The sequence below is a fragment of the Oncorhynchus mykiss genome, chromosome 9 (assembly GCF_013265735.2).
Source record: "Oncorhynchus mykiss isolate Arlee chromosome 9, USDA_OmykA_1.1, whole genome shotgun sequence".
NCBI lineage: Eukaryota > Metazoa > Chordata > Actinopteri > Salmoniformes > Salmonidae > Oncorhynchus > Oncorhynchus mykiss.
The window spans coordinates 60,145,006-60,160,336 of NC_048573.1; the positions used below are offsets into that span (position 1 = coordinate 60,145,006).

The following is a 15,331-nucleotide window of genomic DNA, read 5'->3' on the forward strand; positions in this document are numbered from 1 at the left end:
ATCAACTGAATCTTTTGGTATAGCCTACATTTAATAAATCAGTTATTACATCAGGTAAATGCACATATGGAATTAGATTTTCTCTTTTGGTTTTGGTTACAAATCCATCCATCCGTGCACGTGCACGATGCACTGGAAAAAGGTTACCCTCATATGATGACGACCAGTGACCGCCCTATGGTACGATTGGGAATAAAAACGTAATCTTTCCTATTGGAAAACGTGTGGGAATGTGACCTCTGAGTCACAAACAAGCTGTGACTTTTATCTCAGCATCCTGGCATGCAGTGGCTCCATCACATCAGTCCTGTCATGTCATTTCCATGTAAAAGGGACGTGAAGTTCACAGAAGCGTGTCAAAGTGGGTGTAAAATGAAAACTAAGAGTCTATATTTGAGAAATTAAGGCATATATACATTTTTCAAACATTTTCCATCCTAAAAATGTGGAATTAACAAAGGCTTTGATTTCTGGTCAGACAGATGGAAAAGGGGTCTTAGAAAACATCTACCAGAAAAAGTCTTAAAACGTGTTAGAAATACATTAAAACACGATGTTGAAGTAAAGACCCCTGCCAACTAATTTCAGAGAAAATGTTCTGTCTTCTAAGTTTAAGAAATATTGCCTTGTGCCTTGAAATGCCCATATCCTCAAGATATCTTCTAAATTCTTTCCCTCATGAGGAAGGAGGATAATGAAAGTTCACAGAAGTAACAAGTAAAGGTAGACTTATCGCTTAGTTAGTTTTGACTGATCTTTAAAAAATATATCTATAAATTATTAAGTGATTGAAACACGAATTTCAGAAAAATCGGTAACAGAATTTCTGCAATTGAGTTGGCTACAATGGGAAATCATAGTAGTCACAAACCACAGTTGGGTTCCCAAGTTTGGAAAGCACAGTACTGCACAGTAGAGTAGAGTAAAGAAAAGTAGATTATAGTTCAGTACAGTAGAGTTCAGTGGAGCTCAGTACAGTAAAGAAACGTTGAGTTTAGTACAATAGAGCACACTACAGTCGAGTACACTATAATGCACTCTAGTGTACCGAACTACGCTTTACTGTACTGATCTCTAATGTCCAAACTTGTGAAGCATAGACGTCTATGGTTGGTTCAGACCAACCAAATGTGGTCTTGTTTGGCGGCAGAACTCATTAAAATAATAGCCAGTGTGTAGAATAATACCCAAATATGCAAAGGAGAATTTTGCATATGTATACCTTTGTATGCCCATTTAGGATACATCACTATCAGGAAAATGACATTGATATCCATAATTATTATGCATTTCTGTGTAGTACAGATCAGGGACCCATGTTGAAATTCCGTTCCCGCAATTCCGTTACCGGGTGTCAATGTGTCATGTCATAGTTAACACCCCATTCTTTCTGCAGACATCGTTGAATCTTAATTCGGAGCAGGTATTTTTGAGTTTTTAGAAAACTCTGTGTAAATTGTTGAAAGTAGTCCTTCTGCATAGAGTTGACTGCTTTGTTAAACGTTGAAATCAAAAATATGAATCTCAGCGTAATTCTGTTACTGTGAATTGCCAGTCTATAGTTCTGCTGAGATCATTCATCAAAGACATTCTCCGGAACTTTGGCGACTGCTAAGTATTTGTAAACCTCCCGCGTTGGACTGGATGTGTCAATGTGTAGTTCATACATATATCATCTATGAGCAGAATTACTGTCTTACCTCCATTTGCCCCGAAATCCCTAGTTTGAAAGCAACTGTTTTTCTGGAAGCTGTGCTTGCGCCATTTTCCCTACATTTCCCCCCATGTGGGCCAACCCTAAACAATTTGAGTTCTAACCAATGAGCTTCAGCCCCTCAAGATGCACACACAGCAGAGCGAGATAGCGAGCAATGACGTGGTACACATATCTGCACATATGTGATGTAGTACACAGTTTTCGGGGACCATATTTGACTCGTGAGTGCTACTCTCAGAACTACTGGCTAGAAAGTAAGTACCGGAGAAAGTACCGGAGAAACTCTTTAAGAAGGGTTTAAAACAGTCCATGTCACACTTATTACAGGTACTTACAGACTACTTGAGCAGCACAGCCAAAATGTGGTCAGGGTAGAACCCGGACTATTTGCATTGTGTGCCCACCCCAACCCCTCTTTTACGCTGCTGCTACTCTCTGTTTATCATATATGCATAGTCACTTTAACTATACATTCATGTACATACTACCTCAAATGGCCCCGACCAACCATGTACAGTAGACCTTTTTTTTCCCGCACTATTGGTTAGAGCCTGTAAGTAAGCATTTCACTGTAAGGTCTACCTACACCTGTTGTATTTGGAGCACGTGACAAATAAACTTTGATTTGATTTGATAGATAGTCTGAAGACAGACGTAGTTGATGATGGAAGGCACCCAGACGGTCACTGCTGTCCATGAGCTGTTTGCTGTGTGTGTCGACCACCACTCATCAGTAGGCCGTGTCAGCGACTCAGCCTGGACCTAGCTATCTGCCCTGTAATTTTAATAATTCATCATTAACCAAAGTGAAGCTTCGCTGGGGTGTCGGCGTCAGACGCAGTCAGATGTCCTGGCTGACCGTGTTTGTGTCTGTCTGGCCATAACGGTCTCACCTGCCAGAGCGTTCTAGGGGTTTAGGAGAGGGGCTTTGTGCAGAGTGGGTCGCCAGTGACTCCAGTTTCCCACTGTTTCTCCTCTCTAGTTCTCTTGACTACAGTTCAGACACAGGCAGGTCTAGCAAAGCTGTATGATTTAGGATGTGATGCTAGCAGACACTGAGTCAGAGGAGAGTCCGTTAAAGCCCATCTACCTCCTCTACCTCCCTTCTCCTCACCCCTTCCTCCCCCTCTGCTGGTCTGATGTCAATCTGCACGGTCTTTAACCCCCCTCCCCCTCTGTCTGCCCAGGCCCCGTCTGTCTCATATATGTAGTGTGAAGTCACAGCAACAGCATGAACAGCAGTCATCTCTCCCGCCGATGACTTCATCTTAACTTTTAACAACTGAGACATCGTGGTAAGGGGAGGAGAGAAGAGACAATGGGTTTAAGATTCAAGAACATGTGTACTGTGTTCTAGAAGATGGATACTGCATTTAGCATCTGCCACACACTTGATTTTGTACTTGTGTATATAGCCAAGTTATCGTTATTCATTGTGCATTTATTCCTTGCTATCTTTACATTTTTCAATTATTTAAAGGACCAGTCAAAAGTTTGGACACACCTACTCATTCCAGGGTTTTCTTAAGTTTTAAAAACTATTTTCTACATTTTCTACCAAAAATGTGTTAAACAAATCAAAATATATTTGAGATTTTAGATTCTTCAAAGTAGCCACCCTTTGCCTTGATAACGGTGTTGTGGCTTTACTTTCATGAATCTGATGACTGTTATTTATCGAGTCAACTAACTATGTTTAATTGTTACCCAATTAAATTAATATTGTAACAATGAACTCATTAGGAATTTGGGACACCACGAGAGCTGTTGTCTATCTATCACATCCATAAAACAGTCAACGTATTAATCATAACCTCATATCATATCATCATTCTGAACAGTCGTAACCTCCTGCATCTGCAAAAACTCCAGTCGTACTTATGATTCAGTACTGCACAAATTGGTTTTATTATTTATTTACTAGCTAACTAAATGATAAGACAGGATAACATATACACTTAATACATTAGGAAAAGGTCCCTAGCGGACTGACGTAACAAATGGCGGCTTGTTACACAGGGAGAGAGAGAGAAAAAGACACTTATCGTTGATACATTTTAGAAACTATTCTCACAGTAATCATATCCTTTGCACATGAACCGCCACCCATTTGGAGTAAGAAATCATGAGCGTATTTATGTTTAAATGCCTTCGTTCACCGTGGATCTCTGTCGGAACCCTCACTCCTTAGGAAGGGTGTTGGGCCTTTCAGCGGCACGCTTGTGAGGCTCTGATTGTCCAAAAGGGTTCTCCCCTCCCCCGTCTTCTACTGTTGTTCTCTCTGGAAGATGCTCCTTGGAAGATAGGCTAGCCAGCTGTTTTGACAGTTCCCGTTGGTGATGAAAGGTGTAGAATACGGTGATTTGAGAAGAGTAGTAGAATAGAATGGTTTGAAGAGTAGTAGAATGGTCTCTCCTAAAATCAAATTCCCATCTTAACAAAAATACTTTCATTGCTCATATTTCATGCACAATGTAAAGGATTGAGACTTCATACATGTAGTGCATATACTTTTCAAGTTACAGTATTTCCTTTATAACACTTTTTATGACATCACAAATAACATCCTATATGACATTATTATTTTTTAGATCACCTCTGACCATTTCCCACATTCTTATGTTAGAAATATCGTTCCAGTATTCGCTTTAGAATATGTTAGAGTTTTGTCGGGAAAAGTCTCTGAAGACAAAGGAACATTCCTAATTTACGACAGGGTGTGAGCTGTCAACCCCCCAACAGCTCTCTCCTCCCCCTTCTGTGAATGAGAGAGAGGGTCTGGTTACTGTCATCCATTGCCAAGCTGACCTGACACATTCGGACCCACATAGGACAGTCATGACAACAGTTTTGCACACTCTTGGCATTCTATCAACCAGCTTCAACTGGAATGTTTTTCCAATAGTCTTGAAGGAGTTCCCACATATGCTGAGCACTTGTTGGCTGCTTTTCCTTCACTCTGCGGTCCAACTCATCCCAAACCATCTGAATTGGATTGAGGTCGGGTGATTGTGGAGGACACGTCATCTGATAAAGCACTCATCACTCTCCTTCTTGGTCAAATAGCCCTTACACAGCCTGGAGGTGTGTTGGGTCATTGTCCTGTTGAAAAACAAATTATAGTCCCACTAAGTGAAAACCAGATGGGATGGGGTATCGCTGTAGAATGCTGTGGTAGCCATGCTGTTTAAGTGTGCCTTGAATTCTAAATGAATCACAGACAGTCACTAGCAAAGCACCCCCTCACCATCACACCTCCTCTTCCATGCTTCACGGTGGGAACCACACATGCAGAGATCATCCGTTCACCTACACTGCATCTCACAAAGACATGGCGGTTGGAACCAAAAATCTCCAATTTGGACGCATCAGACCAAAGGACAGATTTCCACCAGTCTAATGTCCAATGCTCGTGTTTCTTGGCCCAAGCAAGTCTCTTCTTCTTATTGGTGTCCTTTAGTAGTGGTTTCTTTGCAGCAATTCGACCATGAAGGCCTGATTCACGCAGTCTCCTCTGAACAGTTGATGTTCAGATGTGTCTGTTACCTGAACTCTGTGAGGTGTAGTTAATTGACCATTTCTGAGGCTGGTAACTCTAATGAACTTATTCTCTGCAACAGAGTTAACTCTGGGTCATAGTGCTGGATGGTTTTCCAGATTGACTGACCTTCATGTCGTTTCTCTGCTTATTTGAGCTGTGCTTGCCAAAATATGGACTTGGTCTTTTACCAAATAGGGCCATCTTCTGTAACTTTTCACAAGGCACATCTGTTAATTGAAATGCGTTCCAGGTGACTACCTCATGAATTTGGTTGAGAGAATACTAAGCATGTGCAAAGCTGTCATCAAGGCAACGGCTGGCTACTTTGAAGAATCTCAAATATAAAATATATTCTGATTTGTTTAACACTTTTTTTAGGTTACTAAATGATTCCATATGTGTTATTACAGGGTTCCTGAGTGGCACAGCAGTCTAAGGCAATGCATCTTAGTGCCAGAGTGGTCACTACAGACACCCTGGTTTGAATCCAGGCTGTATCACAACTAGCTGTGATTGGGAGTCCCAATTGGCTCAGCGTCATCCAGGTTTGGCTGCTGTAGGCCATCATTGTAAATAATAATTTGTTCTTAACTGACTTGCCTGGTTAAATAAAAAATAAATTCATAGTTTTGATGTCTTCACTATTATTCTATAATTTAGAAAATAGTAAAATGAAAGAAAAACCCTTGAGTGAGTAGGTGTGTTCAAACTTTTGACTGGTATTGTATATATTTTTCTCTGCATTGTTGGGAAGGGCCTGTAAGGAAGCATACACTTGTTGTTTATGAAGCATGTGACAAATACAATTTGATTTGAATGTGTATGCTAATGCTACTACCAAATGTGTAGCCAAACCAAACACAGAATGAGAGCCGAGTCAAATTTAGCAACCAGTGGTCCAAATCAGTCTAATACGTCCACATTTCACACTCGTTGTTTGTGACAGCTTCACAAGTCAATAACATAAACCAACAGGAAACGGACACATCAGAAACAGAAAAGTTTCCAGTTGTCACTCGTTTTCTTCTCAGTTATCAGACTATCGCCCACATTGTGGCGACACGGGGGAGTAGGGGAGTAGCTGGAATACAGGGGTGAGGTCAGTCTGGCCGGGATGGGGAGGGTGTTCTCTCTGTCTGTCTGTGTGTGTGTGTGTGTGTGTGTGTGTGTGTTTTATTTCCGAGCCTTAACAGCAGCATAGGCCCACAGAGACACACAAAAATGAGAAAAAGCAAGCTTGAACCTTCTCACACATTCATCTCCCTCACCCTACTTACTACACACTGACAGACTTTCACCCTCACTGATAGCATGTCTCCATGAGGGTGTACGTGTGTCTGATTCCTGTCAGGCCCCTGGCCTGGTCTAGGAGAGTGATGTTAGCTAGTAGACAGAGAGGACACTAGCCATGCGCTGACACCACCGTGGTAGACTGCCTGAAGGTCTATGAACTGTGTGTGTGTGTGTGTGTGTGTGTGGACTAGGGAGAAGTAGCATGTGTGTGTGTGTGTTAGTAGTCTAGAGAGGGAGAGGCAGCACAGTGTGGGGCCTTGTAAGGATAGGTCTGCTCCTCAACCTGATATATGAATCTCAGCGAGGCCCTGGTGCCGGCCAGATCCACCATGTTGAGAAGAAGACTGCCTAATACCTCTCCATCCATCCAGCAGCAGCATCACATTCCTCCTTCCCTGTCTCTGGTGCCAGACAGGGATCAGGGGATGGACTGCTAAGATGGCTGAGGTCAGAGGTCAGACTATAGATGACAGGCTGTCCGCGAGGGTCTTGTCTGTCTTGACTGATCGATGTCTGCTTCATAGATTTATCAAAGGGTCTTGTCTGTCTTGACTGATCGATGTCTGCTTCATAGATTTATCAAAGAAGTTTCCATGCTCCTGTCCCAATAACAGCAGGCTTTCCTATCTGTCTGTCAGAGGAAGAGAATAGAGGATATATCAAGAGACCTTTTGAACTATGATGAAGTTATATACTCAAGGAGTCTGTCAGATACTCAGTGCATCACAAATCCGGTGGGCTGACCTGAATTACTGAGGATAGTCTCTGTCTGTCTTTCGATGTGGTGTAGTTCTGTACAGATTACATTACAAGACAGTCATAAGGAGATGTTTGGTCATGGATGCCTCTGCTGCTGCTGATAATGTTTCCCAGCCTATCCCTGCCACATGTGGTCTAGATGGGGTGGTGTTCTGGATTAGATCATGGATGGTTTGGCTGTGACGTACCCAGATTGAGGTCACCGTGTTCATGTTGGTCACTTTCCTGGAGTTTACCCCCTTAAATAGAGTTTCTGCAAATACAATATTGACACTGGACCCACTGGGGGCTCTGTTAGCTACTAAAACATATGTTTTTCCTCTGTGTCTATACTGTCTCCCTCTCCATATATGATCAAACAGGTTTCTGGTATTGTTTTCATTGTTGGTATTCTTTTATTTTGTGAGATTCTTATAAATCAGTTTGTGTGTGGGGTAGTTGTTTAAATTGGGCATGTGTATTTGGGCTGCCAAGCTATTCTTCACCCAGGTTCTCTGCTCTGCGATTAGCTGCTTTTCATGGCCCTGTGTGTTGGACAATGGGGCTCTTTGTGGGATGTCAGAAAAGGTTTGCTGTTTTCCGTCTGAGAAGCTTTCCATGTGACTCCATTTTCTTTCTTTCTTCACTTTTTAAAAGGCCTTTGAGTCTTTTTCTATTCATGCTTCAGGCCTGTGAGGTTGGTCTGGTCTCTCTGTAACATTAGTGTGTTGTTTGAAAGGTTAATGGGGACATGCTTAGCCTGGTGACCGAGGTCATGAAACAACCCTGTCTCAAACATTGAAGGCCTGTCTAGATTTTACTGCCCTGTTCGGTAATAGGAGGCTTATATAAAGAAGTGTGTGTGTGTGTGTAGGTCAGTCAGTGGAAAAAGGTACGTGTGTTTTGTCATGATAAGCCTAATTGGCCCTGTGGACCCCTGTGTTAGGTCTGCTGTGCCTGTGTGGTGGGAAATGCCCTCAGGACGTCACATACTCAGCAGCTGACTCGTCGATTGAGTCGCCCTGACGACACACACTTAGGTAGATTTAATATTTACTGCCAGAAGTCCTAGCTTGTTTAACCCTATTAGGGTCAAAAAGGGACTCTATTCATTGTGCAGATTTGGTAACGGCATTCTTCTTTTAGGGAAAATGGACCTAGCCAGACCAAACATTGGAATCAAAATAGACTAGCTCTTTCCAGTTCAGATTCACATTTTCAATTAAATGGAATTGACCACATTTCTGCTACTCTGGCAGTCAGTTTGCACAAGAGGGTGCTTGGGAGATAACAGAGACCGTTTGTTTCCAGACAGCTGTGGTGAATGGGAGGTGATCAGAGGGATGGCTGAGTGACTCTTCTCCCATCGGCTTCACTGTTTTTCCGTATAGAGGTGGGAAGGACCCCCCTCTGTGGTCACTGTGGAAAGGTGTGAACGGCCTGTAGTTAAAACATCCCTCATGTTTATGAGGTCCATGGGGGTGTGTAAATTAGGGGTTTGGGGATTTTTCAGAGCTGGGGGTGGATTGCAATTTGGCATCAGAAATATATAGCGTCTGTAACGGCTCTCGTCGGTGGAAGGAAGAGTGGACCAAGAGGGAAAGTGTTCATAATATTTATTTTCAAGAAACACTCAAACAAAAATAACAAATCCCAAAAAAATGAAAGCGAACAGTTCCGTCAGGCACAGACACTAAACAGAAAGAACACCCCACATAACCCAAACGGAAAATCACAACTTATATATGATCCCCAATCAGAAACAACGATAGACAGCTGCCTCTGATTTGGAACCACACTCGGAAAAACAACAAAGAAATAGAAAACATAGATTTTCCCACCTGAGTCACACCCTGACCTAATCAAACATAGAGAATAAATAAGGGTCTCTAAGGTCAGGGCTTGACAGTACACCCCCAAATGTGTGGACTCCGGCCACTAACCTGAACCTATAGGGGAGGGTCCGGGTGGGCATCTACTCTCGGTGGGGGCTCCAGTGTGGGACGCAGACCCCGCTCCGCTTTAGGCTCCCCCCACTTCGGTGGCGCCTCCGGTGCAGGGATCGTCGCCGGGACTTCTGGACCGTAGATCGTTGCTGCAAGCTCTTAACTGGGGTCCGTCGCTGGAGGCTCCGGACTGGGGACCGTCGCTGGAGGCTTCGTACGTGGAGCTGGAACAGGTCTCACCGGACTGAGGAAACGTACTGGAAGCCTGATACGTGGAGCTGCCACAACGTGTCCTGGCTGGATACCCACATTAGCACGGTGAGTGTGGAGAACTGGCACAGGACGCACTGGGGTATGAAGGCGCACTGGAGGCGCAGGATATACTGAGCCGTGGAAGCGCACTGGAGGTCTGGAGCGTAGAGCTGGCACAACGCGTCCTGGCTGAATACCCCCTGTAGCACGGCACGTGCGGGGAGCAGGCACAGGCCGCACTGGGTTGTGCTGGCGAACTAGGGATACCGTGTGTAGAGCTGGCACAGGATATCCTGGGCCAAAGAGACGCACCGGAGACCAGGAGCGCTGAGCCGGCACAATCCGTCCTGGCTAAATGCCTACTCTAGCACAGCAACTGCGGGGAGCTTGCACAGAGCGTATCGGGCTGTGGATGCGCACTGAAGGCACGGTGCGCAGAACCGTAAAACGTGGCACAACTCATTGTATTTACAGGGAGTTGGTTCTCGTTCACCCCTTAGTTCCGCTCGCTCCGCTCGCCAACCCGTATGCCCCCCCTAAAAATTTGGGGGGCTGCCTCTCGTGCTTCGGTCGTTGAGCTAACCCTTCATATAGTCGCCGTTCTGCTCTCGCTGCCTCTCGTGCTTCCGTCGTTGAGCTAACCCTTCGTATAGTCGCCGTGCTGCTCTCGCTGCCTCCATCTGCTCCCTTGGAAGGCGATACTCCCCGACCGTGTCCAGGGTCCTTCCCCCTCCAGGGTTTCCTCCCATGTCCAGTCCTCCTGGCTACGCTGCTTGGTCCTTTTTTTGGTGGGGTGTTCTGTAACGGCTCTCGTCGGTGGAAGGAGGAGTGGACCAAAACGCAGCGTGGAAAGTGTTCATGATATTTATTTTCAAGAAACACTCAAACAAAAATAACCAATCAAAAAAATGAAAGCGAACAGTTCCGTCAGGCACAGACACTAAACAGAAAAAACACCCCACAAAACCCAAACGGAAAATCACAACTTATATATGATCCCCAATCAGAAACAACGATAGACAGCTGCCTCTGATTTGGAACCACACTCGGAAAAACAACAAAGAAATAGAAAACATAGATTTTCCCACCCGAGTCACACCCTGACCTAACCAAACATAGAGAATAAATAAGGATCTCTAAGGTCAGGGCGTGACAGCATCTCTAACCTCAGCTCCATGTTTATGAAGAAAGAGTATGGGGTTTTAAATGACCAACTTGCCACTTATGAAACCCTTGTTGCAGTGAAATGACACAGTTAGTGGGTTTGCTGAATGAAACACTCGTTGCAGTGAAATTACACGGTTGGTGGGTTTGCTGAATGAAACCCGTGTTGCAGTGAAATGACACAGTTTGTGGGTTTGCTGAATAAAACACTTGTTGCAGTGAAATGACACGGTTTGTGGGTTTGCTGAATGAAACCCATGTTGCAGTGAAATGACACGCTTGGTGGGTTTGCTGAATGAAACCCATGTTGCAGTGAAATTACACGGTTTGTGGGTTTGCTGAATGAAACACTTGTTGCAGTGAAATGACACGGTTGGTGAGTTTGCTGAATGAAACCCATGTTGCAGTGAAATGACACGGTTGGTGGGTTTGCTGAATGAAACCCGTGTTGCAGTGAAATGACACGGTTGGTGGGTTTGCTGAATGAAACCCATGTTGCAGTGAAATGACACGGTTGGTGGGTTTGCTGAATTGAAACCCATGTTGCAGTGAAATGACACGGTTGGTGGGTTTGCTGAATGAAACCCATGTTGCAGTGAAATGACACGGTTGGTGGGTTTGCTGAATGAAACCCATGTTGCAGTGAAATTACATGGTTGGTGGGTTTGCTGAATGAAACCCATGTTGCAGTGAAATGACACGGTTGGTGGGTTTGCTGAATGAAACCCATGTTGCAGTGAAATGACACGGTTGGTGGGTTTGCTGAATGAAACCCATGTTGCAGTGAAATTACATGGTTGGTGGGTTTGCTGAATGAAACCCATGTTGCAGTGAAATGACACGGTTGGTGGGTTTGCTGAATGAAACCCATGTTGCAGTGAAATGACACGGTTGGTGGGTTTGCTGAATGAAACCCATGTTGCAGTGAAATTACATGGTTGGTGGGTTTGCTGAATGAAACCCATGTTGCAGTGAAATGACACGGTTGGTGGGTTTGCTGAATGAGCTAAAGTACTTCTGTGCTTCTCATTTCACTCCATCACCATAGAAAGATGGCAAGATAAATGGCAAGATAAATTAAAACATTCAACTAGTATTCCCCCACATATTTGAATTGGGATTATTTGATTTAATTTTGAGCCCATAATCACAAATCAAGTAAAGTAAAACAAACCACAGATGTATTTATGTTTCACAGAGGAACTGAGGGTATCTGGAATGATGTTCATCATTCACTACTCTAGATTATAACCATGAAATACGTTAAAATGAATGGGAAACCCCATCACATAATATATCTCCCAAATCAAAACGTGCAATGTTAGAGTAGCGGTACTGTAGCCCATAGAAATAGAATTACTAGAAGTGACGTCCCCATTCAAGTCGATGAGGCCATAATGGAATGCAATTCTATTTCAATGCTGTAACCTGCACAGTAACCAGTGCTGCTTTATCCCTGTCCTGTTTAGCATTTGTGGCACAAATACAATGCAAGTCAATGGTTCCTATTTTAGCATTTTCACGCTTCATATCCAAATCATGTATACTTTAGGATGGTTTGGACATGACGTGTGAAAATACTAATATAGGTACCATTGACTTGCATTGGATTTGTGACACAAATTATAAAAAGTTAGCATTTGAAACAGTGGCCAGGTAAACAAAACCAAAGCATGGGTTGCTGTCATACCTGCTCTATAGACTATTTTTTTAAAGCAGTCTCCTAATAACAGGAACAGCACCATCTAGTGGTCAGAACTAGCCAGGGAGCCTAGTGGTTAGAGTGTTGGGCTAGTAACCGAAAGGTTGCTGGATCGAATCGCTCAGCTGACAAGGTAAAAATCTGTAATTCTGCCCCTGAACAAAGCAGTTAAACCACTTTTCCCCGGTAAGCTGTCATTGTAAATAAGAATTTGTTATTAACTGACTTGCCTAGTTAAATAAAGGTTAAATACATCCAATAAAAATATATAATAATATCAGGATGTATTCAATGACTAATTTCTCTTAATTGGGGGTGGGGGACGAAACATCTCCAAATTCACTGAGAATACATTACATGGGATAAATGAACAATAATCCGAGGCGCAGCTCCTTACTACTTGTTAAACATAGAGAACTGATACTAAACTAAGCAAAAAAAGAAATGTCCTCTCACTGTCAACTGTGTTTATTTTCAGCAAACTTAACATCTGTAAATGTTTGTATGAACATAAGATTCAACAACTGAGACAATCTGAACAAGTTCCACAGACGTGTGACTAACATAAGTGGAATAATGTGTCCCTGAACAAAGGGGGGGTCAAAATCAAAAGTATCAGTCAGTATCTGGTGTGGTCACCAGCTACATGAAGTACTGCAGTGCATCTGCTCCTCGTGGACTGCACCAGATTTGCCAGTTCTTGATGTGAGATGTTTCCCCACTCTTCCACCAAGGCACCTGCAAGTTCCCGGACATTTCTAGGGGGGAAGGGCCCTAGCCCTCAGCCTCCAGACGTGCTCAATAGGATTGAAATCTGGGCTCTTCGCTGGCCATGGCAGAACACTGACTTCCCTGTCTTGCAGGAAATCACGCACAGAATGAGCAGTATGGCTGGTGACATTGTCATGCTGGAGGGTCATGTCAGGATGAGCCTGCAGGAAGGGTACCACATGAGGGAGCATGATGTCTTCCCTGTCACGCACAGTGTTGAGATTACCTGCAATGACAACAAGCTCAGTCCGATGATGCTGTGACACACCGCCCCAGACCATGACGGACCCTCCACCTACAAATCGATCCCGCTCCAGAGTACAGGCCTCGGTGTACCGCTCATTCCTTCGAAGATAAACGTGAATCCGACCATCACCCCTGGCGAGACAAAACCTTGACCTGTCAGTGAAGAGCACTTTTTGCCAGTCAACGTTATCTGGTGACTTACAACAGACCTACAAGCCCTCAGTCCAGCCTCTCTCAGCCTATTGCGGACAGTCTGAGCACTGATGGAGGGATTGTGCATTCCTGGTGTAACTCGGGCAGTTGTTGTTGCCATCCTGTACCTGTCCCGCATTTGTGATGTTCGGATGTACCAATCCTGTGCAGGTGTTGTTACACGTGGTCTACCACTGCGAGGACGATCATTAAACAAAGGCACCAAAAGTGTAAACACTTTTTCTGCTTTGCACATTGTTTGCAGTTCTGCAACACACTACAGACTGTTTCTTACATTAGACACTTCGTTCAAGAATGATATCTCTTGCAATCATATGGAAAATTATTCAAAAAGAAAAACATACCTGAAATTGGCATCACCCACACACACACATGAAAACATTCTACAGTAATTGAACCCCAATTAGTCTGAGCTTCACCACTACAAATAGACCTCAGATAAGCTCCCCACTTTTGTGAGAACTTTGCAAACATGGAGGCAGTGAGAGCCAGAGGAAGAGGTAGAGGAAGAGAGAGAGGAGTAGGATGAGGACGAGGACAAGAACGAAGAAAGGGACCAGGCAATAGACGGAGACATATTTCCGACGGCATTAGGGCCACTTTGGTGGACCATGTCATAAGTCATGGCCTGACGATGAGGGAGGCTGGGCAGAGTCCAGCCCAACCTGACTCGCTACATGGTAGCATCCATAATATGGACATTTAGACTGGAGAACAGGTATGTTGTCAACTTTCTACACAAGACTGTACCTATGTAATTTTTGCACATCATTCTGCATCACAGTACAATACAATGTAGTCCTACAATATTAAGTCTATGCTCCTCAGTGAACAAAAAAATAGGCATAGTGCTGTGAAGTACATGTAATACTGTTTTGATGTTACTGTGAAAAGTATGTAAAAAAATAATAACCTAACCAATGATGACATTCTTGCATTTTCTACAGAACTTCCAGACGACCTCCTGAGGGTTGAAGGCAATGTCTGTTCACCATGAACAGGAACTGGCCATTGTCAATCTAGTGTTTACAAACAACACCATCCGCCTACATAAACTACGAGAGCAAATCATCGCAGATCACACAACATTCCATAATATCAACCGTGTCAGTATGTCGACACTCTGCCGCATCTTGCGTCAACACCAACTTACGCTGAAGCAGCTGTACAGGGTTCCATTTGAGAGAAACAGCGTTAGTCAAAGACCTCCTTGTCTGTGGGGGCACCTGCCTTGCCTGTAGCTTGTAGTTTTTGACTGAATGTGTCTGACCCAACCCACCCCCATCCTTGTGAAAATGTAAACATTGTAGTTCTGTATTTTTATTAAACACCATATTCACGGTACAGTGTATGCATTTTCTGTTAGAGAGTCCTGGACTTTGAAATATCACCTTGTGTGCCGCCATTAGTCTGCAAGGAGTTCTCCATCACCATGCCACCCTCGGTCCCTACAATACTGCACACATAATCATATTTCTGGATGCATTACATAATGCAGTTGTACAGGACGGACCAGAGCAGCCCAGGTTTGTTCTCATCTGGGATAATGTTAGTTTCCACCAGGCTGCTCTGGTCAGGGACTGGTTCACCAACCACAATAACTTCACAGTTGTATACTTACCCCCTTACTCCCCATTTCTCAAACCGATTGAGGAATTATTGTCGGCTTGGCATTGGAAAGTGTATGACCACCAACCACATGACTGCCTGCCTCTAATGCAAGCAATGGAAGAGGCATGTGGAGACAT

At 43.9% G+C, this 15,331-nt stretch overlaps 1 protein-coding gene across 1 annotated transcript in view; it reads left to right on the plus strand.

Annotated features, from left to right (window-relative positions):
• The window catches only part of LOC110532566 (integrin alpha-5), an 84,011-nt gene that overhangs the window by 557 nt on the left and 68,123 nt on the right, over window positions 1-15,331 (plus strand). The gene's annotated exons all lie outside the window — the stretch shown is intronic.